Below are 25,694 nucleotides of genomic sequence, written 5' to 3' on the forward strand. Positions count from 1 at the left end.
GTTAAGAATGCATCCATTATCAATACAAAAGATATTTGAGATATTTCCGTTTTTAATCCATTTTTGATCATTTTAATCCATCCTTTGCTTTTCCTGTCCTCAAGTGATTGACCTCTTAATAATCTCAATAGATATAATTTGCTGCGATTTTTTTAAGTTCATAGGTGTTTATTTAAGATCCTCGAAAATTTTGTTTACTAATTCCTTTTTTTTTATTTTCAAAAAAAGTTATATTTAGGGTATTTACTGCAAAACTTCCTGCAAATAACAAAACTGAAGAAAAATTAAATAAATATAAGGCTTTACATTTTCAATAAATTTATAATTATATTTTTAATTATCATGCAAACTACTATGAAATGTTTTAAAAATAATTTAAAATAAATATTTTAAATATATAATTTATTGATGATTTGTTACTATTATACATACATATATAAATGTTCGTGCTTACTTTTGAATGGACATTTTGCCGTAACTGAAAAAACTTTAAATTATATTTTAGAAAAAATGAAACAATTATACATTTGCATGGTGTAAGTAATGCAAAAATGAAAAAAAAATATATGAAGAAAACAACTATATAAAGGTAATACTATGATAGTACTGTTAAAAAATATTCTCTGTTCTCTGAAAACCTACTTCAGAACATAACCAGAGGGAGGCTGTGAACCAATTCAATCCTTTCTAGGGGTACAAACCATAGAATGACTTCAATTTAATTAATCGGTTTTGCGCCCCATCCGATTCAGCGCCTTATTTGACTTTCCTCCCTTCTCAATCTATCCCCCCCCCCAAATCCACCCCCATGTTCTACGTTTCACAATTTAAATGAAAGCAGTTCGGCCATCAAACCACAGAAGGTAGACGTTCTTTCACGAGTTTTTTCCCCCCTCTCATGCGTGTTTTCTATGAAGCATCTATTTGAAGTCCCCCCTCCCCCAAGGAGTGTTCGATAGCTCCCCTTCATCAGTGGAACCTGGGGATGGAAGATCAACCCAGTTACCATCTGTTAGGATTAATCGAACTGGTGTAACTAGAATTGGCTGTATTCGCGCTTTCATTGTTTGTTTTATAATAATAAAAAATTAAAAAAACAAGCTTCGCAGGCATTAATTAAGTTGAATTAATAAAAATACAAAATTGCAGTGAGATAAATAATTTTTCACTAAGAACTTCGTAACGAAAGAATAATTGGTAGCTCTTAATTTTAAGTCATTTTAAAATAAGTACATTTATATAATTCTAGCTATATACTCAATATAATCAAATTGTATTCTATAACTATATCTATCTTAAATCCACATTCCTCTTATGCCTGGATGTGGCACAAATCATTTGTATCATACATAAGATTAACATGTTTTATCATGTTCGTATTTTTATTCAAATTAATATAATGTCATACGGCGAAAACAATTCTCGTAAAAAAACCACACTGTAAGGTCATGACATTTCTCGTAAAAAATACATAGTTCTTTCTAATATAACCAAAATATAGGGTATTCAAACCATTTGTGTGGTAGTCATTATTTTCATATGGTAACAGTTAATCCATCTATAATAAATATATGGTTTTCAAAATTATAGTACATATTACCACATATTTAGTGCAATATGCAAATCTGGAAAGTAAATTTAAGTGAATAAATTATTTTTATGCCATGCTCTAAGCTATCATGATAAACTTACAAAAGTTTTGCACATTTACAAATCTTTGTCTTATATTACAAAACCCTCTTTCACTTATAATTTTACCAAAATAATTACTAAAGTGCATCGGTAAAAATTACCGAAGTTATAGTTTTTCCTTAGATCCAGAAACACGGTAAATTTTACCATATTCTGGTAGCTTTACTGATATCTTTTTCCCCAGTGGAACAATTTATTTATTATAATTATAACAAATAGTTTCAAACTCGAAAATTGGTTACTTGTCTAAATGAAGCTTATTATTTAGTTAAATCTCTTTTTGATTTGTTGGATTATAAAAAAATACCACCTTACACTAATTTTCATACTTCATTATTTGCGGTCAAAATGTTATGTATTTAGTGTTTAAAAATTTAGTATAAACACTCTTAGTTTGAGTCTAACTGTAAAATCTAGGTTTAAAATAACTTGAATTGAAATGGATGAATTAGGTTTTTTATGCATAGAATTTTGCAGCATTACATCTAAAATCTGAATTTTTTTATTTAAAATATAGAAAGCTGTAATTGTTGATTTTTTAGAATTTTATTTCAAGCAATTTATTTTAATTAAGCGTTATTTTCATTTGCTAAAGTTCTATAAAAATGTTTCGTGTATACGTTACGTGATTTAGCGTGATTTCTGGAAAGTTACAAGCTACCTATCCTGAAATTACACTAAAAAACTATTTCATATAAAAATGTCTCTTGTGGAAAAGTGTAGGTTATTATTTTTCACACCTGTTACTTCATAAGTATTTCTAAAAATTAACCATATTATCCAAAATTTAGAAAAAATTAAATTAAAAAGAAACTACTAGAAGTTAACATACCTAAATACTAATGTCAGCTTCAATTTGGCGAAATTTCCCTTTTGAGCTGAGTTGATATTGTACTGTAACCCTAGTCCCTGGTATCCATCCTCATCTGAGGGTTGTACTAGGACAGATGCCAGGCTTCCCTTCACAATGCAAAATAGAATTTAACAACAAATAAGTTAGATCATCTCCGGGTACAGCCTGAATCAATCAATGCGTCATTCTAACACTTTGATACTATTAACAGGTCCTCTTCTTTACCCACTGATTCCAGAATCGGTTCAAGTACTTATCGGATTCATGACACAGTTTTTCATTCGTATTCTTTCCCCCACAGTTCATCTCAGGTGGCGTGAAATTGCTTGGTTTTAGATTAAATAATTATTGCTATTTCAATTTGAGTTAAGATAGTTTAACTATTTGTTTAGATACTGTTGCTTTTGCTATTTTTATGTTGGAGTAGAGTTATTATAAACGCTTAAATATGCTTCAAGTAGAATTTATAATATATCATTAATAAGGGGTCTCAGAATTGCAGAATCTATACAGAGAAAAAAAAATTGGCGAAATACCGTACTGTATGGTAATGGCGTTTCCGGTGAAAAAAATAAATTTCTGATAATTAAAACTAAAATATACTGTAATTTAACCTTTCATTTGGTAATTTTTTCCGTTCATATAGTAACGGTTCACTGGAAATTCTGTTTTTCAAAATTCTGGTTGTTATTAGCTAACATTTAGTAAAATATACAAAACGGAAAAGTAAATTTAATCGAATGAATGGTTTTTATACCATGCTCCGAGGTATCATGATAAAATTAATAAATTACCAAATTTTATCATCAATTATAAAAATATATTTTATAGTTAATGTCACTAAAATTATTACCTATAATGATTTGGTAAAAATTGCCGAGTTTTTTAGTGTTCTCATACTTGGAAATGCAGTAAATATTATCATATTCTGGTAGTTTATACCATACTTTTTTTCTGAACGTAGAATGAAAGATTTTTGCTTCGAAAGGTTATGTAAATTTTCATTTACGTAATTTTGATTCGTACGTAATCTAATTTCGGAATAACTAACAAGAATACGAAATAATCAAATACATATAATTTTACTATGGATATAATTTACAGATTGACTTCAAATAAGGGTTATTTTACAAAAACGTGCACTCTAAAATAAAATTCATTAAAAAATTCTAAAATTAAATTTAATATGATATATTTATTTAAATCCAACTAGTAGAAATGCATCATTACTTGATGAAAAACTGCAAGTGCTATTTAAACACTGTAATTACCTCCTTTTACGCCTCAGTTTATAGATTAAAAGTGAAAAGAATCTCACTTTGTAATAAACATTAGTTGACACTCATTGAAATACTATATTAATATTTAAATACGTGAAATGTACCACTGATATTAAAATACATTAAATATATGAAAATTATTGATCAATTGCGCTACACCAATATATTGTTTTCATGCTCTGTAATTTAGAAAATCATATTGAAATTGTTAGGAAACATAGTTAAAATGAGTAATCCAAATATATATTCTGCAGTTAGCCATTTATATACAGTAAGTTACATCCAATATGCTGTGCGCTGATAATAATAACAATGGATTGCAACATTATTTATAATTTTTAATCAAAGTAATTAATTAAATTTAATAGCATTTTTTAATTGCTAAAGTACTTAATATAAGTATAGAGGTCCTTTGGAAGTCAATAATTATGAATTTGTTTTCGACTGCTCAATATATAAAATGTTAAAATCTAATGTATGACATAAAAGCACAACATTACTTTAAAAGTAAATTAGGAATGTCTAGTATATTCTAAAATTTGATTTTTTTATTAAATATAAATAAAATTTGTAATTTTGAATAAAAGAAGGTCATATAAGCAAAAATTAAAAAAATGGCAGCACCATAGCGAAAAAATGGCAGCGGCATAAAAAATGGCAGCGGCATAGATGGCAGCACCATAAAGGTGCTTAACACAAAAAGTCTAGTATTTCCCATCACTTACGATTGGTGAAACAACTAGATGAAGTAATTACACATTACACGCTTCATTTGATAAAGCATGACTCAAACACTACCTAATGAAAGGCCTGACTCTAATATCCAGTTAAATTTCCTCTTGATGAAGTTTTGAAACCATTCTAGTTGTAAATGGTTAAAATACCGTATAGTTTTTTTCCATGGCTTTTTAACCATACTAGTTGTAATAGGTTCCAGAAATGTATAGGTAAAAAGTTTTTTTACCGTAAACTTTGCGATTAATAAGATAGACAGACTGCTGACGGTTATTTTACAGCAATTTCTGAATGAAAATTTAAACATTGAATACGAATTATAAAAGAAAATTACTTTCATAATGAATGGGAGATGTTTTCATTTCATCTGAAAAAAAAAATTATGGGATAATTTTTTATAGTGATAGATTTGTTTAGTGATTTAAAAAATACATTTTGTGAGATTATATTTGAAAGTAAAGTACTTTTATTTTGTAAATTAAAACAATAAATTCAAATAAGTATTAAATAAATGTAGACTTTTCTCTATTTAAAAAGAAATATAATTTGCGTATTTATACTTAAAAAGAGAATGACTTATGCTTCCTTGATTTTAGAAGAATAAATTTCTAAAAAAATATTTAAAATATTAAATTTTTATAATAAAATAAAACCTAATACACCTACAACCTTTATTTAAAAACCAAACTCATAACATTATTTTGAAAAGAAACAGATTATACTTTCTTTTCCTAAATTAAAAATAAAGTACCTATCATTATTTTTAAAAATGGATCATACTTCTATTTCCTTGATTCAAAAATAATATACTCGTATCGTATTACTATTTTTTTTTAAAGATTTGATTCTATTCTAGATTTGAAAAAAAAAATAAAGTTATCATTTCAAAGAAAAATACATTAAACGAATTACCTTAATTTGGAATTTAAATATTGAAGGATATTGTTTTTTAAAATAATATGATACATCTCTTTTTTTGAATGCTAAAATATAATTCATCTAACTATTCAAAGAAAAATTACTGATTTAAGGCCTGACTGATTTTTGAAAAAAACTTGCACGGTTATTTTTAAAAAGTATTATCCAAAGCTCTCTAAAGTATTATCTAAGTAAAAGTATTTTAAAGTATAATTAAAAATATTAGTATATATCTATTTTTTTGATAGGAAGAAACAAATTCGCATTTGAAAAATAAGGTTGATTTTCAAAAAAATAAATTCTCTTTTTTAAAACAAATTACACACCAATTTCCTAATGAAAAAAAATAGGTCTTTCATTATTCTCGTTCATTAAAATAAAACTAACATTATTATTTTTAAAAGGAATAGTATATCTTTTTCCTCGATTTAAAGAAACAATACAATAAAGCTCACATTCTTCTTCCTTTTTGTTAATAAATTAAAGAAGTGCATCTACTATCCAATTATTTCGACTAACAAGTGACAAATTGCGACTTCGTCAACTCACCCAATCCCTTTGACTTTCTGGTTTAATTTTCATAAACTATCATATCAGCACCTGTCAATCCCGAAGCACTTGACCTAAGCAACCTTGTCAAAACACATAGCCAAAACTTGAGGGGCCATGACTATTTCCACACCTCTTTCCAACCAATTTGAGAAACATTTCAATTTCTAGCTCCTCCTCAATCATCACGATTTGCCGAGCGGCATCAAACTTACGGTCCAATAGGAAAGAAGGAGTCATCGGGCGCCCAGCCGCCCGTTGTACTTCAGTCTTTTCCGCACAACTAGCAGAAAAGCTCTACAGTGAAAGCAACCCGACGGGGAAAATTTTTCGCTCTAGTACTAAACGAGTAAAGTTGCATTAGTAAGGATGAACAACTTGCTTTATTTAAAAGCGTGCTTTAAATATGACAGATGTTAAACCAGTGATATAGAAGGTACGTCATTTCATTGTCATTATCTTAATTTATTTAAAAATAAATAAGTGTTTGCGTTATAAACTTGCAGTCGGATCTAATTGTTATTGCCGTATCGATAATGTTTTCTTATTCTCAAGACATATTAAAAGCATTAAACTTAAGTATATAAATTAATATTTGTTTCTGAAGTAATATGATAGATAAAAATGTGTGCTCATTATTTTTAAAAAAGTAAAAATTATTTAAATATACGTTACTTACAAATATAATATGTAATATGACTTTTTATGATAGTGGAGTAAGATTTTCGTTATTAAAATATTTTTCTCAATGTCTATAAAGAATACTTTGGGATAAATACAACAAGCGTTATTAACTTATATGCGTTTATATAAATTTTTTTAATGAAATACCAATAAAAAAGAGAGCATGAGAGCATTATTTACAGAAAATCTATTATTTTTTACATTTTTTACTAAAATCTAATATTTATAATGTGTGAATTTAGAAGTAAAAATTTTTCTTATATTTCTTTCAGATAATCATTTTTTGTCAAATTACTTATAAAACTAAGAATAGAAGTTTCCATTTTTCCCAAATCTATTCATTTGTGATGATTCTACTGATGATTTCTTTCAGTTTTTGATGATTACTGAAGTTTAATTTATTAGTTTATAATATTTGTAAGTTTTAAAGTCTATTTTGAGTTATGCTTATATTATTTATCAAAAATTATTAAATTCGGATATTATTATTTAGGAATCTAAGATACGTATTAATGTTCATGTTAAAAAATCAAATAGTCTCTTATGATATTCACATTAAAATATCTCAAAATGGTTAATAATATTTATTTAAGATTTTAAAATATATAAAACTATTTACGTTAAAAAAGTTTAAAACTTCTTTTAACTTAGAAAAAATGTTTTTGTTAAAAGTAGTTTAACATTAATTAACATTATTTAACAGAACGCAACCTTTATAAGAAAATGCTAGCAGATGATTAATTATAAATAATTACTTTTTCGTGTTCGAAATATTTATTACCTTTTATTAGAATTTATGAATATAAAATATAAAAGAAATCTTCAGACTTCCCCTTTCCGTTCAAAAACCCAGTGTTCGGCATACCGAACATCGATTTTAACCGATATTAATAATTATCAGAATCACAAGATTTTTATTATATTTGCTGATGAAGACGCTATTGCTTTCTAAAGGAGATATCTTGAAGATTTAGGACGTATTCCAAAGAACTGGAATATCCTAAAGCTATGAAAATATTCTGAATAAAGAGGTTAAAACTTAACAAAGTCCAAAAAATTATTAAATTTTTAAAATTTAAGTAAAGAAAGAACATATAATTTATTGCTTCCTCTTTCCATGTGAAAAGGGACGTAACTAAAGAGAGCAACTGATGCTATGTTTGTCAATATATTTTACGTAGCACCAATTTAAAAGTATGGCATTTATATTAAATTTCATCCGTCAGTAATTTGCATAAAAGTATAAATACTCTATAAACCGGGTACTTTCAGAATAAAAACAGCAATGACTAAATTATTTTTCAAATAGATTTTAAATTACTTTTTTCACTATCATTATATAATTTTACTTTGGATCTTGAAGTAGACTAAAACTAAGTTAATGAAAGTAGAAAAATCTTAGAATTCTATGTAATGTTTCTTCAGATAAATGTAAACAGTGCTAGCGAAGTTTTACACTACTTAATTTCTTTCAAGTTATTGAAATTACTTTTTGAAATTTATATTATTTCATTTGCCTAAAACAAGCAACGAAGTAATCTTGAAGTAGTGAAAGACTAATCCAAACAAATGTGAAAAATCTTAGAATTCTAAAAAATTTTTTTTTCTTCAAAAAAATGGTAGCAGTGAAATTAAAAGTGTACATTACTTCAGTTCTACCGATTAAATGTTTTACATCCTCATTTCTTACTCATTAAATTATTATATCTAAATGGGAATCCATGGGAATTATATCTAAAAAAAAGCAGTTTTCAACATTATACTAATATCTTAAATAAGTTCTTTTTATTTTTAAATTTTAATATTTGACTATTTCTTTTTATTCTTAAAAATAAGAAAACATCAAAAAAATTTCTCAAATAACAGCCTTTTTCTTAATTTTTACCTTTCCACTTCGGCGATTTTACGATGTTTTCCAACTTTCATTTTCAGTACTACATAAGTTTTAATCTAATGCAAAAACTCAGACGTAAGTGTTTTCACTTTTACTAACTCAAATAGATTCAAAATTTGAAAACACATTTCAAGGACTTGTTTTTATTCTATAAAGTATTTCGACCCGTGCAAATCATGAATTGTTTATTCATGACAAGAAAAACGACATCTTAGAATTGATTACAACAGTTAGGAGTGTTATATTTCTTATGGAGTATGATTCTCTTGCATCAGTTGAACGGTTTTTTAATGTTGACAAACCTTTTTAAGTCTTTGTCATTGACCCAGAGTTCATTGTTATGGGAATAAAACTTGAGTTTTGCATGGAAGACAAAGTCGATGATAGGCGATCGAAATTTCAATTTTATGTGTATGCAAGTATGAATTTCAAGTATTACTCAACATCTATTTTTAAACTTTACTTAATTTTATCTTTCCATAAGTAAAAATAATCCTAATATTAAGTATTATTATTGTATTGCTCTTTACAACTGTGAAAGATTAAGAAAAATATGTTCTCTTCATGTGATGAGATCACTTTTTACGAACACGAATTGGCTTGGTTTATGTACGAATTGGCATTCTAATTCATTGTAATTGGGGGGAAAAAACTAAAAAATTGCATTTTAATTTCACTACTTTCAAAGTTTAATTCATTAATGTTTCTAATTGGAAAAAAATAATTGCATATTTCTCATTTTTGGGTATAGGATTTATATTTGTTCATAAACAAGCTTTATATTTTTAATTTTTAAAAATATATATGAAACATAAAGTAATAGCAATATATTTTATCGTATTATCTGATTAAGGCGAACGGCAACAGTTGATTGAACTAAGTTATTAAAATCAGTTTCAGTTATAGGATGTGAGAAGGAATATGATCGGCATATGGGGCAGGTTTTTTTTAATTTCTATTTGGCATATTAGGTGGCAACATAGTGATTGCAAAGAAAAACAAAGCATAGAAAGTTGCAGAAAAGAAAGAAATGTCAACACAAAATTGCGGAAAAAGTTAGCATCATTAATTTAACAAAAGGAAATTGATAAACAATATCTGCAGTATGAACGCAACTTAAACAATACTAAATATTCGTTCTAATAAGTAATGAGGAAAAAAAGTTTTATTTCTACCCAAATGTCTATAGCAAAGAAAGTGATTCAAAATACTAAACCTGTAAATGTTTTTTGGCTTAACGAATCCTGATTTAAGAACCAAAGTTTCTAGTACATAAGTTTCATTTTTAAAATTTTATTTTATAACCGTAGTTGAACAGCCAACCCAATTTTGGGTTTATGACTCTTAATTTTCAACTCCGTAACCTCGTAATTTTGAACCCAATTCATAAAACAAGGGAACTCCAGGATCAAGTATTGAGAGAAATTCGTTTTCTTGTAGGACTTTTTGATATAACTAACCCGCATTTGCTTTATATGGTGTTATAAACCATTAAAACCTCCCAGGATTATAATCACGGAAAGGGGACTTTAACCCATGATGTGTCTACCTCTGAGGATATTTTGCGTCAGCACTCTGGTCGATGCGAGCCGAGAATCTGCATCGACAAGCCATCCGCTTTCCATTGAGGTGAACCGGGTTCGAATCTCAGCAATGGTATGGGTCAGAAATGCTTTCATATCTATTTGTTTGGTGAATAAATTAAATTACTTCAAGATTAACGAATATACTAGTATTTCAATGCGCTCAATTGTTGTTTTCACGTTTACTTTATTACATTTTAAGAAAATTTCCAATGATACTCATGTCTCCAATCAGCCTACTAGAAAAGTCATCGCAAGTTAATTGCAAAAAAAAATGTGAGAGCTTAAAAAAGAAAATAGTTGTTTGAATTTACCTTCAATTGCATTCATTATAATATTTAAAAAAATATTGTGCTACATAAAAATTTCAAAAATCGCACAAAAATTCGAGCAGTTTTGGCCTTGATATATAAAATCTTTCGCTTTTCATCTCTATAATATTTCAATACTTTTACAAAATAAATTGAAAGCCATTAATTACAATTATAAAGAAAGTTCATGAAGTTAAAATGTAAATTAAATTCGTCTCAGTTTTCTTTCAGTATTTCCCCCCTTTATTTGGAGTTCATATTATTACTTAAAGCTTATAAAAATGGATTTGCTATCTGAAATACAAATAATATTCTAAAATATACAACTGTTAGAAATTTCTTGGTAAAAATTGTTAAATAGCAATTTTTTAATTATTTTTTTGACATACTCAACCAAAACAGTCAAATAGCCATTAAAAAGACGTTATTCAAACTGCTAAGTGTGAGAAAAAAGGCTAATTGATTATTTTTACCTAATACGACAACCAGATTACCTAATTAACAACCAGAATTCCACCGAGCCAACCAGACCCAACTTATGAAGCCCTTTTGTTCCGTGCTGCATTCTCATGATCAACTGAACAGGGGTTTGAGTTCCATCGTTGACTCCACACTATCTCCTTTTCGATTCCTTTCGATTCTTTTTCGATTAATACATCAAGATTTTTCAGTGTCCTCCTGTACCCTACACTCTATAACATTGGTCGATTAGAATGCAAACTATGATTCACGCATGAATCTCACAGCACCACAGAGCTCCAAAGTCCGTTTGAATTTCCTTTTTATGGTTTAGAAACTATGCTAATTGTAAATGGTTACAAAACCATATAGCTTCATTTTCACGGTTATTTAGCTGTACCAATTGTAAATGGTTTCGAAAAGGTAAAGGTAAAAAAAATTGTTCCTGTCCGTAACCTTTAGGGTTAATCGGATGAACAGACTACTGCCGGTTATTTTTCTGTAATTTCAGAATGAAAATTTTAACAATGCATGTGGTTGCGAAATCCTTTTGTTTTTGTGTAACTTATATGGCTAATTATGTCATTAAAGATGCATCCTGACATCCAGCGAGAAATCGAATAGAAAAATTGAATTTGTTTAACAAAATACTAAAAACTAAAGGGAAAGCAAAATAAAATAGTCGTTTTACTTTTAAGAGTTTGATTTCAAATTAAATTCGATTAATTAAAGTTTTTAAAATCTTTACAGCTTTCTTTTTTAATTAAAGAATTAATTTCATTTAATTAGAAAAATAAAAAACGATAAGCATATGAAATGTTATATTTTATTAAAGAATCTTTCTGCAGTAAAAAAATCGAATGTTATTCCCCATTATAGATTAATTTAATACCGTTCAAAAACAATTGATTAAAAATAAAAATCTATTAAATACCTCTATTTTTAAGACATACAAAGCCATACTATTATCTTGTGAAGTATATCAGCTAGGCACATTAAAATAAAATTGAGATTAATTCCGAAATATTTTTACGATAAAAACCATTCCTTTTGATTTAGCATTGCGAACTTATTATACATGGCTCTTAAGTTATGAGAAATTATCAGGAAAACTTTGTTAAAGTTTTGAATATTTTTTTAAAATTCTATAATTATTATATTTTTATTAAAATATTTTATTAAAATTTCTAATTTGTTTTTAGAAAGTAAAGATATACTGAAATGTTCTAAATCATATCTTAGTTCGAAAAAATTACAACGAAAAATATAAATTTCACTAAAAATTATAAGAAATTATCCTAGAAAGAAGAAATTATCCCAGAAATCTTAGGAAAAAGATATCTTAGAAAAAAGAAATTATCTTACAAAGTTTTTAGAAATTTTACTAAAAGAAATGATCTAACAAACAAAGAATTTTAGAAGAATAAATGATATATAAATTGAAAATTTCAAAAATTAAAAAGTATTTTCTATAAAGTTCTTGGAATATTTTCCTTAAATTTCTTCAAAATTTAAACGATTCTCTAGTGATGTTTTTTTTCTTTTAACTTTTACTTTTTTAAGAATGGGAGATCTCTATATATTACCTTCATTTATGTATTTTATGTTCTGTTTGTGCTCTTGGAATATTTCATAACGTTCTTCCTTACGTTTATTACGCTAGAAAAAGATTCAGGACATATTTGTAGAGAGTTGTAAGAATTTACGTGAAGTTTACAAATTCTATCTGCTTAATCAGAATATTTCACAGTTTTAATAATTTATAACTGAAATAAAAATGAATGAAATTTCAAAATAAATGAATTTTTTAAAATCTTTCAATAAATGATGTTTAAAAAATTCGTTATAATTATAACAAACTAGCTGCTTTTGGTGATTAGCTTGGTCTCCATTCAGAATTTTTTTGTGCAACATATAAATTTTAAAGGCAACCGAGCCAAAAACTCAGCACAATTTTTTTCCAATGCCCGTCTGTGTTAACATCCGTCAATTCAGGCATTTATAGGGTGATTTTGTTGACCTCTCTTACAGGGGCACCATATTTGGTGGGCCAAGGTCACTCCCACAGTAAGGACAGATAGTACAGAGAAGGAGGGAACATCCATATCTTGCCCGGATTTCGAACCCAGAACCCTTCTGCTGCAAGTACAGTTCCCTGCCCCCTACACAGGCCGGTCGGCACTCAGCACAATTTAAATATTGTAATTTTTCAACCTCTCCTCCAACCCTAACGCCTTAATTAGTTTTAAACAATATATGAAACAAATTTTTTTACCATCTATCTTTTGCTAAAGCATTTGCCAGGGTGGGAGTTTTTGATTTCAATTTTTAACTAATTCAGGTTAAGACGTGTTCAGCAATCAGGTTTTTTCATTGCATCATAATACATTGATGTAATGCACATCACATTAAGGCATATATTACATAACGTAATTCAATCAAGTTTTGTATGTATTGAATTTTAATAATAATTCAAAATCTGTCAGGTAGCTATCAAATCAAACTAATCACTGTTGGTATGAGTTCGGGAAATTTCAACATAGGTAGTATTAAAATTATCATTCATTATTATAGTTTCAATTTTCTGTCGTGAGATAAAATAGCACTCATTCCAATGCTTTATTACGTGCTGTGCTACTTTCTAAAGCACTTCTCGAACCATAATTTGAGCATTGTATGAAATATATATGCTATATATATGTAAAAAATGTAAGCTCCACTGCCAATAATTGGTATGAAAGTATGCGTCTCTGTTTACAATTTCTACAACCACTTTAGACAGTATTATAAATAAATTTAATTAAAAATAGTGCAAAAACATAATTTGGAGTAAAATTTTTGAAATTGAGTTTATTTTAAAGTTGAAATCCCTGTATTCTTAGCTTTCTAAAAATACTATGCTTCTGTTTGTACTCTAATTACTTACAAAATTATAGCAGTTTTTGTGACAGTGGATAGACTAATGCTTTTAAGTCTTTAAATGCCTTTATCTCAAAATCAGATTTCTTACATTTTACATCATCTTAAACACGATATCTCATGAATGCTTATAACTATAGCACACATGTTTTGAACATCAAACTAAGAGATAAAAAAAGAAGAATTTCATTTTTTTATGCATGCTTTTTTGCAAAGACGCATGCGAAAATTTTTAAAAATTTTCTTTTTTAACTGAATTGATCCCTAACTCAGTAGTATTAGACTTGTTTTTAAGAAATAGTTCAAAACATAGTTAAAGTCCTCAAAAATAAGTAATATTTAAAAAAATATATTTACATTTAAAAAATGTTATCAAAACTAGCCGGGTAGCTTTATTTTAGTTCGTTACTAAATTCTTATTTCTATAAAAAATACAAAATTATTCTAAATAAATACTTAACTTGTATCTAACTATTCAACGTTCCTTAAAATATTCTTAAGCGAACCTAACAAAATGAATCTAAATAAAAACTTAACGTTTAACTAATTTTTCAACACTACTTAAAATACTACTTATGACAAATTTAAAAAAAAATAATAATAACTATATTGTTGCCAACTTAAAGAAATACACGCGTTTATAATTTTACATAAGATGAATAAATATATAGATGATGCATATAGATAACGCATCTAAAGAGTGGACAAATTAATATTGAAGTAACTGAATTCATTGCATGGGATAAAAAATATCAGAAATAACTGATGAAACGTTATCAACTAACTCTACATAAACATGTAATAATTGGAACAAATATGCTGAGGTAATTAAATAAATTAAGTTTTCAATAATTTCAATTTCTTATTAATTCTTGCTCTTCTTGATGATTTTTTATTATTAGAAAAGGAAAAAACTTTTTTGAGTCACTTTTATTCTACAATGGTAGATATTTTTATATAAATCAGTTACTTTTGTTGATATTATACATGTTACATGCAATTCATTATGTGTGTAATTTATGATATTTTATTGCTTAATGGTGAAAATTTTTTCTTGAAGTTGATTTTTCAACCAAGATTTTCTTAAGGATAAAATGAGTATAAAATAAATTCATTTTGGAAATATAAAATCTTAAGTTAGCCGATATTATAATCCTTAAAAGATTTATTTGCAGAATAGTGTAGCAATAAAAAAAATCAAATAAAGCGAAAGTAGAAACATATTGATTTTGAGACTTTTACGCAGTAATTTTTTTTACATGCTTCATGACTTTGATGACTTATATGATTTCCTTTCATGATCTAAATTATTAAATAAATTTTAGCAGTGTGAAAATAATTATTACGCGATACGTGCCAATTTTACGCCTATGCGTATAATTTTAGGTACACATAATGTTTTATAACTTAATATTAACATTCGAAAATTTTATATAACTTATACGGAAATCTAAGCAATTAAATTTTTTTCTGATTAAGATTCTTGCAGCACTGTAGAATAACCATATACATAACATATAGACGAAACCATAAATCACCTGGCATTATAATGATTAAAAGATTTATATAAATAAGTATAAAGGATTTTAATAAATTAAATAAATAGTTCAAAAGAAGAATCGTTTCGCGTTTGATTTATTTTTACTTTGCTTTCTCTGATGTTTCCACTTGAACAGTTCTGTATTCAAGAAATGTTCCTAGTGATAAAAAAATTCACGTGTTATAGGTAATATAATAAGTCTAAATATGATAGCATTAAAATATCACTTTGAGTTTCATTTTACCATATTAAAAAGAATGTAAGCTTGAAGACAGTATATAAAAATAAATTTTTTTAAAAAAACTTGTTATAAATAAAAACAAATAACTTGTAATTACTACAAAAATCCACTTACTTAAAGCTGAACACATTATTCAATGAAAACTTGCTAATATGTCGGATAAATAAAACTGTAAAACGTTTCTAAAATAATAATTATAGAATACGAATCTTTCGATTTAGCATTTAATTAGAAATTCTTAAATAAAAAAAATTAAAAAAAATATCGCGTGAATGAATTTTCAATGTCGCATATGCTACATAAACAGCAAATGAAATCGCTTTTCAATTTTCTTTTCTATTTCCAATTTCCATCCACTTACAATTCATTTATATGATGGCACAAAAATGGTCTAATTTGCGACGTGAAAGACTCCGCGCTCGCGGTTACGAAAAGCCTCTTTTCAACCAAAAACTATTTAAGGAAAAATCACTGAGAACACAAAGCATTCCTTTTAACAATCTCTGGAAAATAGGCGATCGAATAATCAAAGCCTCAAACGAACCGACGACTTGTGAACGAACAATTAACCTTTAAATTCCTCCTGAGCATCCCTCTTCCTCATCTTCCCCATCCTCTGACAATCATCTTCTCATCTTGCGCTTCCCGTCGACTCCTGAGCTTCCCCGCAGGGCTTGTAGGATCTGGAGAGGAGAAATCGGCTAGTAACGCTTGTTTGGATTCTCATTTTCCACTTGGCTACCCCCAAGATACACAGCTGCGTCATCCCCACATACCCTCATCACCCCTTTACTCCATTCTATTCTTCAATCTACTAAATTTGAGAAGCACTCGGTGGCAACAGATAGTGGAGTAGAAACCATCACATGAAGCTGAATAGCACCTGGTCTTCCTTGAAGGAAAATCTTGTGAGGTCACTTCCACCTGCCTAGACCTAGCCCTGATGGTTATTAGAGCAATGAACAGACGGTCTAGTGGTCATCCGGCTGAGGTCAAATGTCCTTGGACACAGTTATTGGTTTTGGAAAATGAGGGAATTAATATTACGAAAATGTGGTTAGAGTCTAATCGACTCTAAGTTAACTAAGCGTGTTTCATGATTGGAATCATTAAGATAAAATTAATATTTCTGATTGAGTTTTGTTTTATTCACATAATTAGTTCAAAATCGTTTTTGCTTCTGAACATGAAACGTATCAATATTGCTTGTTAAAGTCATGACTTAAAAACCAACACTAAAGTGACTCGTCAACTAATAATTTTCTATTATTCGGTTAATTCACACTGGTAATGAATTGATTTTTACTGCAGATGAAAGATTCGTATTGATGTATAATTATGAATACCTAAAAAACGGAAAGAAAATCCTACACCAGTTAATAATTAAGTGGATAAAAAATAAGGTCGCTATTTTCATTATTTGAAATTATTTTCAGTTTTATTTCATAAATCATCTGGCTTTTTTTTAATTTGCAAACTGGGAATGGCATAGATCATTATCTATGCCATTCCCAAATTCGTCAGATTTTCATAAGTTTGCTTTTCTTAATTAAATAGTTGATATACCTAATATAAAAAATTATTAGATTCGTTTTTGACAAATTTTAAAATTATTTTTCTAACTATATATGGAACATACACCGAAGAGCCATTACATTATGATCACCCTGCTAATAACATGTAGGACCACCTTTAGCCCTCAAAACTGCTAACACCCGCCGTGGCACTGACTCCACAATGTGCTGATAGGTAGTCTGAGGTATCTGGTACCAAGCGCTCACCAACTAGTCCTGCAATTCCCTCACATCGCGAGGGGGTAGCGGGGGATAACGAATTTGGTTTTCCAAGTTTGGTTTACAAATGCTCTATTGGATTAAGGTCTGGTGAATTTGGGGGCCAAGACTTGACTTGAAAGTCACTGAAATGTTCCTCGAACCAATCCATGACGATCCGACCCTTATGACATGGTGCATTATCCTGTTGGTAAACACCATCCCCCGCAGGAATAACTGTTGCCATGAATGGGTGAATCTGGTCTGCAACTATGTTCAAGTAGCTTACAGACGTCAGGGATTGTTCTATGAGGATTATGGGTCCTAATGTGCCCCATGAAAACATTGTTCTTGGTCGAGAAACCATGAAAACCTGGGCGAGCGCATTGTTATAGATGGAGGGTGGTCATAATGTAATGGCTCTTCGGTGCATATCTATATTTCAAAAGTATATATGAAACATATTTAACTGCATCGTTAGAATACGTGAATGAAAAATAATTTTGCGATACACAAGCATGGATTTTTAATGATTGAGAAAGGGTCATCGTACAATCGCATAATACAGAATATCTCAAGTAATATGTCCCTCACGTATTCGAATCTCTCCTACATCTTAGGAATTTATTGCAGCTGGGGTTTGACCAATGTACAAAGTCTTAGATGGAATCTTTGTTTTTGACAATGAGATAAATGCAGAATAATACGTCTTCTTTTTTTTTAAAAGAAAAGACAGGTGGGGTTATTTGACTATATATAAGTGCTGCATTATAAGTAAATTAAACATCAAACTTTAACAAATATTTATTCTATTAAAGTAATCTGATTAAAAACATTTCAATTGAAATATTTTCAAACCCGTCTTCTTTTTTATAGTTTTATGACTTTTGGAGCAATATTTCAAATATTATCGATAATTAGAAGCAATCGGGTTTCATTAATCATGAAGAATGAAATATTCTTTCAGAATAATCAGCAAGATGAGGATGAAATGACATACTCAAATGGGGTGAGAAAATGTAGAATTTTTTTTCTCCGAATGATGGTGATAAGGTTGATTTTTATTACTTAACTTAGAGTGGCAGTAATTAGTAGAATTTCTTTAAACTTTCCTGCTTAAATATCTCTTAAACTGATCTCTTAAACTTTCATAGATAGAAACATTGTATTGTCAAATTCACATAAAATTGTGTAATAATTTTAGTAAATTTATTTAATAAATTGTTGTTTGAAATATTTACCTAAAATCAAATTATTTTGAAAAAAAAAATGTATGTTCTAAAAATACTTAACAGCGTATGCATAAGAAAATCTTCAATAATTTTTATCAATTTATTGTTTTATTTTGTTTATTTTATTGTTTATTTACTTATTTATTTTATTGCACTGTATATATACTTATTTATTTTTATTTTATTGCTTAGTACTTATTTAATTATTTATTGTTAGTTTGTTTATTTATTTTCCAAAAATATTTCAAGTTCGATCCAGAGACAGGACTAAAAATTCATCACATGTATCAAGCATGAGGTTATACAATAAATATATCTAAATATGCGTAAAAATTTCAAGAAAGGCATAAGCTCAGACGGTGATCATGTCCCTTTATACAGATCAAGATTCCATAACGTTTTCATCTTGTCTGCAATTAGATAGCTCCCTTAAAAATAAAACAGCTTGACAATTAGTCATAGTTGAGATGTCCATGCCTTAGAATCTGAAGTATTTTCAGTTTGTAGCTATCAGTAGTTGTTAAACTCCAGTAACTTGATAGTCACAATGAGTCTGTGACCGATATCGACAGGTCTTTTTCATTTAATAGTCTGCAAACTTTATTCTGTTGCCTGGATTGAATTATATTTCTAAAAACAAAATTATAGTAAAAATAATCTATGACTATAAATAGTTAATTCACCAATAAAAATAATGTAAATATGTGAGAAAAATATAATGACTTTAAAGAATTTTATTTAAAAATATTTGGGGAGACAAAATATGTACATTCAAAGTATATATTACAACTTTGAAACGTGTGAATTGATAAACTCTTCTTTCACATGAATCTTTCCATCACAATTTTGAATGGAGACAATGGACATTTTAATAAAAAATTCTATTTTAAGTCTTTCTGCATTGATATACTATTATCATTAAGAGATTTTCCAAAAAATTTGGGAAAAAGTGACCAGTTGCTTACTTAAATTAAGTCGTCACTTTCACTTTTCGATGACTCGCCATGTTATGTGAGTGTTTATTTTCTGGTCTACCATGCCTTCGACTCTCTAATAGTTATTGTTATTTATGAGGTTTTAAAGTGAAGCAGATTAGTTTTCATTCCCTTCGCTACTTTATGCCTGTGTGAAGTAGTTCTTTCTAACAACAAATAGTGCTTGAAAAAATTCAAATCGAAAAAGAAATGCCAGAATCTTTATAAAACTTTATTCCACGATTTAATAATTTAAGGAACTGCATGCACGACCACCCCACTTATTTCACAATATATATTCATATATCAATTTAAAGTGATTAATTTAATTTCGAGTGTGGATATTAATCTCATTTACTTATATTTTCTCACATGTATTAATATTTCTGTATTATAATAATACATTATAATAATAATTCATTATAATAATGATACTTTACAAAAATAATAATATGTTATAACAAGAATAAATTATCATAAGAATATATTACAATAAGAATATATTACAATAAGAATATATTATAATAATAATATATCAGAATAATGATATATTGTCATATTTACACATTATTATTACCAATTTCTTATTAATAAAAATTAAAGTAACTTGAGTTTATTGAGGGGATTAAATTTGCATTTACTTGGCTTATATTCCGTTTAATTTTTTTCCTTAGTCTTACAAATGAGAAATCTCCAGGTGGTCTCAGTTAAACGTTTCAAAACATCTAAAAGCAGTAGAGACGACCCTTAATCATATTTAATACAGGTTCTGAAATGTTCTCCTGAGGCCGAACATACAAAAATATCATAAAGAAAAAAATCGTAAGAAAAATTTCGGTTTAATAAAAAATATAACAAAAAAAAAGAAAAGAAAAGAATATAAAGCGCGTTCGAAGTTTTTTCTATCCGACTGCAATGCTTCATGTTTAAAGTGCATAGAATTCCTTACATCCTGGAATAATTTAAGCTAATCTCAAAATTTTCCTGCAGCTACAGCCGTATTCAGAATCGTTCCCATAGCGCCATTTACCGCTTCAGCTTTTCCGTCCCTGCATTGCTATGTGATTTCCAGTCGTCAGTATTTACTCTACTTAGAAGTTCTAAAACATGTATTTCAGACAGTCTGGGCACAAAAATATTATAGCGCTGATAAATATTATATATCTAATGTGCCACCAAACTGTTTTTAATCTCGCAAAGGTGGTTCAGTTCGAGAAAGCTTGGAAACCTTCGGTTTAGGAGATGCATTTAAATAAAACTCAAAATTAAATTAAAATTTACTTAAGAAATGATAGATGAAACTAACTTTAGTCTAGGAATTAGAGTAAGAGTATAAAGTATATTAATATCTAGGAATCAAAGTAAGCATTTTGATTGCTTACAATTAAAATAATTAAAGGCAAGCACTTATTTTTTTCATAATTTAATTTTAAAAACTATAGTAAATTGTAAATAAAATTAACTTGAGCTCATATAAATGTAAGAACATTTAAAACTATCAATTCTTGATATCATTGGAATAATGCAAGGAACTAAAATTTCATGCAATCAAATCTAATATTAATTACTTGCTATAATTTTTATACTAAAATATAATAATACACTCATTGCAAACGTAATTAATTTAAATCAATTAAATATTGATACAGATATATTTCATGGTCCACTACTTTCACTTATCTGTTCAATCATCTGTTATTATGTTCGAAAAAGTGATGAATTCTTTTCTTTAAATAATATACGAAGTTAAGTGTGCATCAGTTTCATAAATAAAAGACTAATAACTTTGATGTACAAAGCATTTCAAATAAGCTCAAAAACTTATTATGATTATAATTAAATGAATAATGTCATTTAAGGAACACAAAACATCAAACGCGAGCCATCTAATCCACTTTACGAATGCGACCGAGCTGTAAATCATTAAAGATAATCAACGGAAAAGTTTTTTCAGTTATTTCTCTGCTGCGCTTTTAATTAATTCAATAACTTGATTAGACAAATAAGTATGTTACAGATCCATTGCTTAAAACAAAAGAATTTTCTACTCTGAGGAAAAGCGTAAGCCTTTTTATAATTATCATATCGTATCGTAGTTTTTTCTTCCGTTTAAGAATTTTTTTCCCGCCAAAAAAAAAAGAAGAGTGGAACGAAATTCAATCTTTTACATAATTAAAATCCCTTCGTGATTAGTTTGGTTTTTATGTAGCGAAACAATGTAACATGATTCGGAAAAAAAGCTTTTAATTTATGAATGCAGAAAGCTTTTTTTTTCCTTCTTAACTCTGATATGGATACATCAAAAAATTATAATTACCGGTTATAAAGTAATCAGAGAAATTATTATTTCCGATTGGCAACGGTTTCGAATGGAAGAAAAAAAAACGGAAATGGTCTTGGCGACAGACATTTCTTTACCATTGCTGTTTTTCTAATTTACTGAAACAAATTAAAAAAATTTTTTGCAAGATTTTTTGTTGGTGCATCAGTTGAATGACATTAAGTTCCTATTCTTATAATTAATAAATAATAAGAATGTTTTTTCTTGTTGAAACTATCAATGCTTGAGAAAAATTACGTCTCCATACAAATTATAATTAATGGATTGGGATTCGTAAAAGAAAAATAAAATATGTTTTTTGTATATTTTTTCAATATTTTAATCACAATGAGAGATTTCTTCGACATGGTGCCAAATATGCTGTGTAGAAATTGCATTAACTCTTATCGGCAGTTTTTTTACAAATTTTTACTTAATACAAGCAACTTTTGTTCATTTTTTTTCTTTTTTGAACTCTCATTAATTTAAGAAGCCTAAGCATATTTGTGGGTGAAAATAGGGCTAATCTAAGAAGATGCAAGATTTTAAAACCAACCCGTGCACCCTTTTTAAATAAAAAATTAAGAGTTTTTTTTCTGCATTATTGCTGATTGTTTTACTTGTTTTAACTATTCTAATCAAATACGTATTCTCCAAGCTTTTATAGTTATGCCACCGTATTCAACGATTATTCTTTTTTTCTAAAAAAATACAAACGATTAACAAATAACAAGCATTTTTCAATCATATTACTTTAAATTTTTCGAAGAAAAAAATTTAATTAATACTTTAAATACTTAGTATTTTTTGTCAAAGTGATATAGTGTCTTTAAAACTTCAAGCCGGTACCACCATTTTTAGTTGAAATTATAGGAAACAACGTAATTTAAGAAAACAAGCTTATCCAAAGTTATCTAAGTTAAATTATCTAAGCTGTTTTTTCTTATTAATGTGAAAGTGATGATTTTGCCTCACTCCGCAGCGTTCACCATCCCCCGTGAATGCACCGCATTCATTATTATTACTTTTTTCTTTTTTAAAGTTGATATTTTACTTAAAATCAATGAAAATTTTGCTAATAAAACATATAAATGTTACAGTGCTATGCAATAATATTTTGTTAATAATCGCAATAAAATGAACATTTACCAGGATTTTAAAAAATTTTAGTTGTGTTCTAAAAAAATTTAAACTGAATACAGAATGCGTGACATAACAATTACAGAATAAGAGAAATGATTTAACTATTTACCGGATTAATATCGTTATAACAGTTCACATGGAGATTGATATTTATCTTATGTGAATAAAATTTTATATATTTTTAAAATATTCAATATACTAACAGGACCCACCTCGTTCCTACTCCGTCCCTCAACTCATTCATGATTGGTTCCTACTCCATTTTTTTCTCATTCATGATTGCTACTTTCATTGAATTTTTTTCCATCTTAAATTAATTCCTTTATTTTTCAAATTTTTAGAAATTTTGATATAAATATTAAAACTTATCACTGATTAGCTCTCTTTTTCCATTACGTTCGACATCTAATAAAGCGCGAGCTTATGAAAGGAAAATCGAGAGAGAGGGAAATAAATTTTCTTTCAACATTGGATGATTAATAAATATTTAAAGGAAAAAAATACGAGAAAAATTCGGGAGAAACTTTTCAAATTGCGCCAACTTTAAAAAAAAGTTAATTTCGAAAAAACTAACGTTAATTATATAAATGAAAATGTCAAATATTCGCACGCACAACTCGAGTGACAAATAATCACACACCACTCATGAGGAACAATTAATCGCTCATAACACTCGAGGGACAAATAGTTACACAACACTTGAGGAACAAATATCACACGCCACTCATGAGGATCAAATAGTTGCTTACAACACTCGAGTGGCAAATAGTTACACAACACAACACTCAAGTGACAAATAGTTACACAACACAACACTCGAATGACAAATAGTTATACACAACACTCGAGGGACAAATAGTCGCAAGCCACTCAAGATGAACAAATAATCGTCACAACACTCGAGCGACAAACAGTTGCCCACAACACTTGAAGAACAAATGGGCGCAGATGGGAAAAAAACAGTCGCATATATCACATAGGAATAAATAGTTAAATACAGTAATTGGAAGACAAATAGTTGCAAGCGGTCTCCCAGAAAACCGAGAATCACAAACCAGAGATTAACATATTAGGACAATACACAACATGAAGTATCTCTATCAGCTTTTCCAATATTTGAGAAAAGCAAATTTTTCATCTTTAAATTTCAAGAGTCAAATTTGTTCCTGATTCAGATTCGTCTTGCAAAAAGTGATTTAAAAAACCGCCCATTGCTTCTGTAACATACAGAAAAATCTCTTTAATAAAAAAAATAAAATAAAAAAAATCATCCCCTCCTTTTAACTAGAACCCTGAAAACGCTCGACAAAATAATCCCAAAACCCATCAGTTTCGCCAACTCTCCTCCTTCTTCAAGCTTTTAAATCGAGGCAAATCCATAATAGAATTGAGTAACATTAAACTTGGCGAGGGGGAAAAAAATTGAAACCTGTGTTACATACGTGGTGAGGGAAAATTGCACCTTGACTAAAAGGGAAAAAAGTGTTGAAATGAGGGGAAAAAATTGTGGGATGTTTATCTATGTGACCCCAGGCTGTGTTCTTATGAAGAAACCGAAAATACCTCGTGGGGATTATTGCCGCACTAATAGAAGTAGACAGGTTACTTAGGATACCAACATACTCCTCAAAGTCAATGCTTTTCATTGTCATAGACAGGATTCCATCTTGAGTGAGTAAGTAGTAAATATGATTAGGCATAGTAGATGTTTTTGCAAAAGAAGAGACTTTATTAAATTTGGCGACGTTCGAAATTTAATTAGCAAGGAGATGTGACTCCAGTCAATGGCTCGCCTTTGAAAAGGGATTTAATGGAGGGAAAACTGAATAATTGTTGTTAAAGACTTCTTACATGCAGTCGTTTTATTTGAGAATGAATTGATGATGAAGATGTATATTTTTTTGTGAAATATTTTAAGAACTTCTACCAAAATGGCTTTTGGTAAGAAATAAATTATTTATATTTCAGAAAAAAAATATTTTTACTTCGATTAAAAGAAATATTTTATTTGAATTTATTAATTTATTATCTTTGATTTTCTTAAAATCATTTTTGACATAAATAGCTTATTTAATTTGTATTGAGTAAGGTTGCTAATAGCACACTTTATAAGAATTGCCAGATCTGAACTATTTTATATATTAGGATCAAAAGGGCGTTGAACGTACATAATTATATAACTTAGCTTTTCTGAAAATAATCTGCATGAAAAAAATAATTTTTAATACTTTTGTTATTTCTTTTATTAATGTTCAAAAACATTTTGAATAGCAATGTATGAAAAATTTACCATCATCTCGAATTACATAATTTTAAATAGAAAAAAAAACTGAAGTTTTGAGTGCAATTAGTCAAAAGTTATAATTTTTTTTTCAAAAGCAATTATTTTGATACGCCACTCTCTGAAGATAAAATTTGTCTAAAAATACCATCAGATTAAAATTATTCATGTTTTGCATTTCTTTACTTTGTGTAAGGGATAAAAATATCATTTCACAAATCAAAAATTAAAAGCGCATTTTGACATATTTCTAATAAAATGTGAACGCAGGGTTTTCTTATGTGTTAACATAAAGAGAAAAGTTTAATTGAAAT

General features: G+C 28.1%; 1 protein-coding gene across 3 annotated transcripts in view; it reads left to right on the plus strand.

The window, feature by feature from the left end:
* Positions 1-25,694, plus strand: part of LOC107445427 (zinc finger protein 488) — a 114,105-nt gene that overhangs the window by 55,980 nt on the left and 32,431 nt on the right. Inside the window, exon 1 of one of the 3 annotated variants that reach the window (XM_016059816.3) lies at positions 6,275-6,463. The exons of the other annotated variants lie outside the window; for them this stretch is intronic. The gene's annotated coding sequence lies outside the window, so the exon portion shown is untranslated. Of the gene's footprint in view, positions 1-6,274; positions 6,464-25,694 lie in introns of those variants that run through there. 3 annotated transcript variants of the gene reach the window in all.

This window comes from Parasteatoda tepidariorum, chromosome 3 (genome assembly GCF_043381705.1).
Source record: "Parasteatoda tepidariorum isolate YZ-2023 chromosome 3, CAS_Ptep_4.0, whole genome shotgun sequence".
NCBI classification, from domain to species: domain Eukaryota; kingdom Metazoa; phylum Arthropoda; class Arachnida; order Araneae; family Theridiidae; genus Parasteatoda; species Parasteatoda tepidariorum.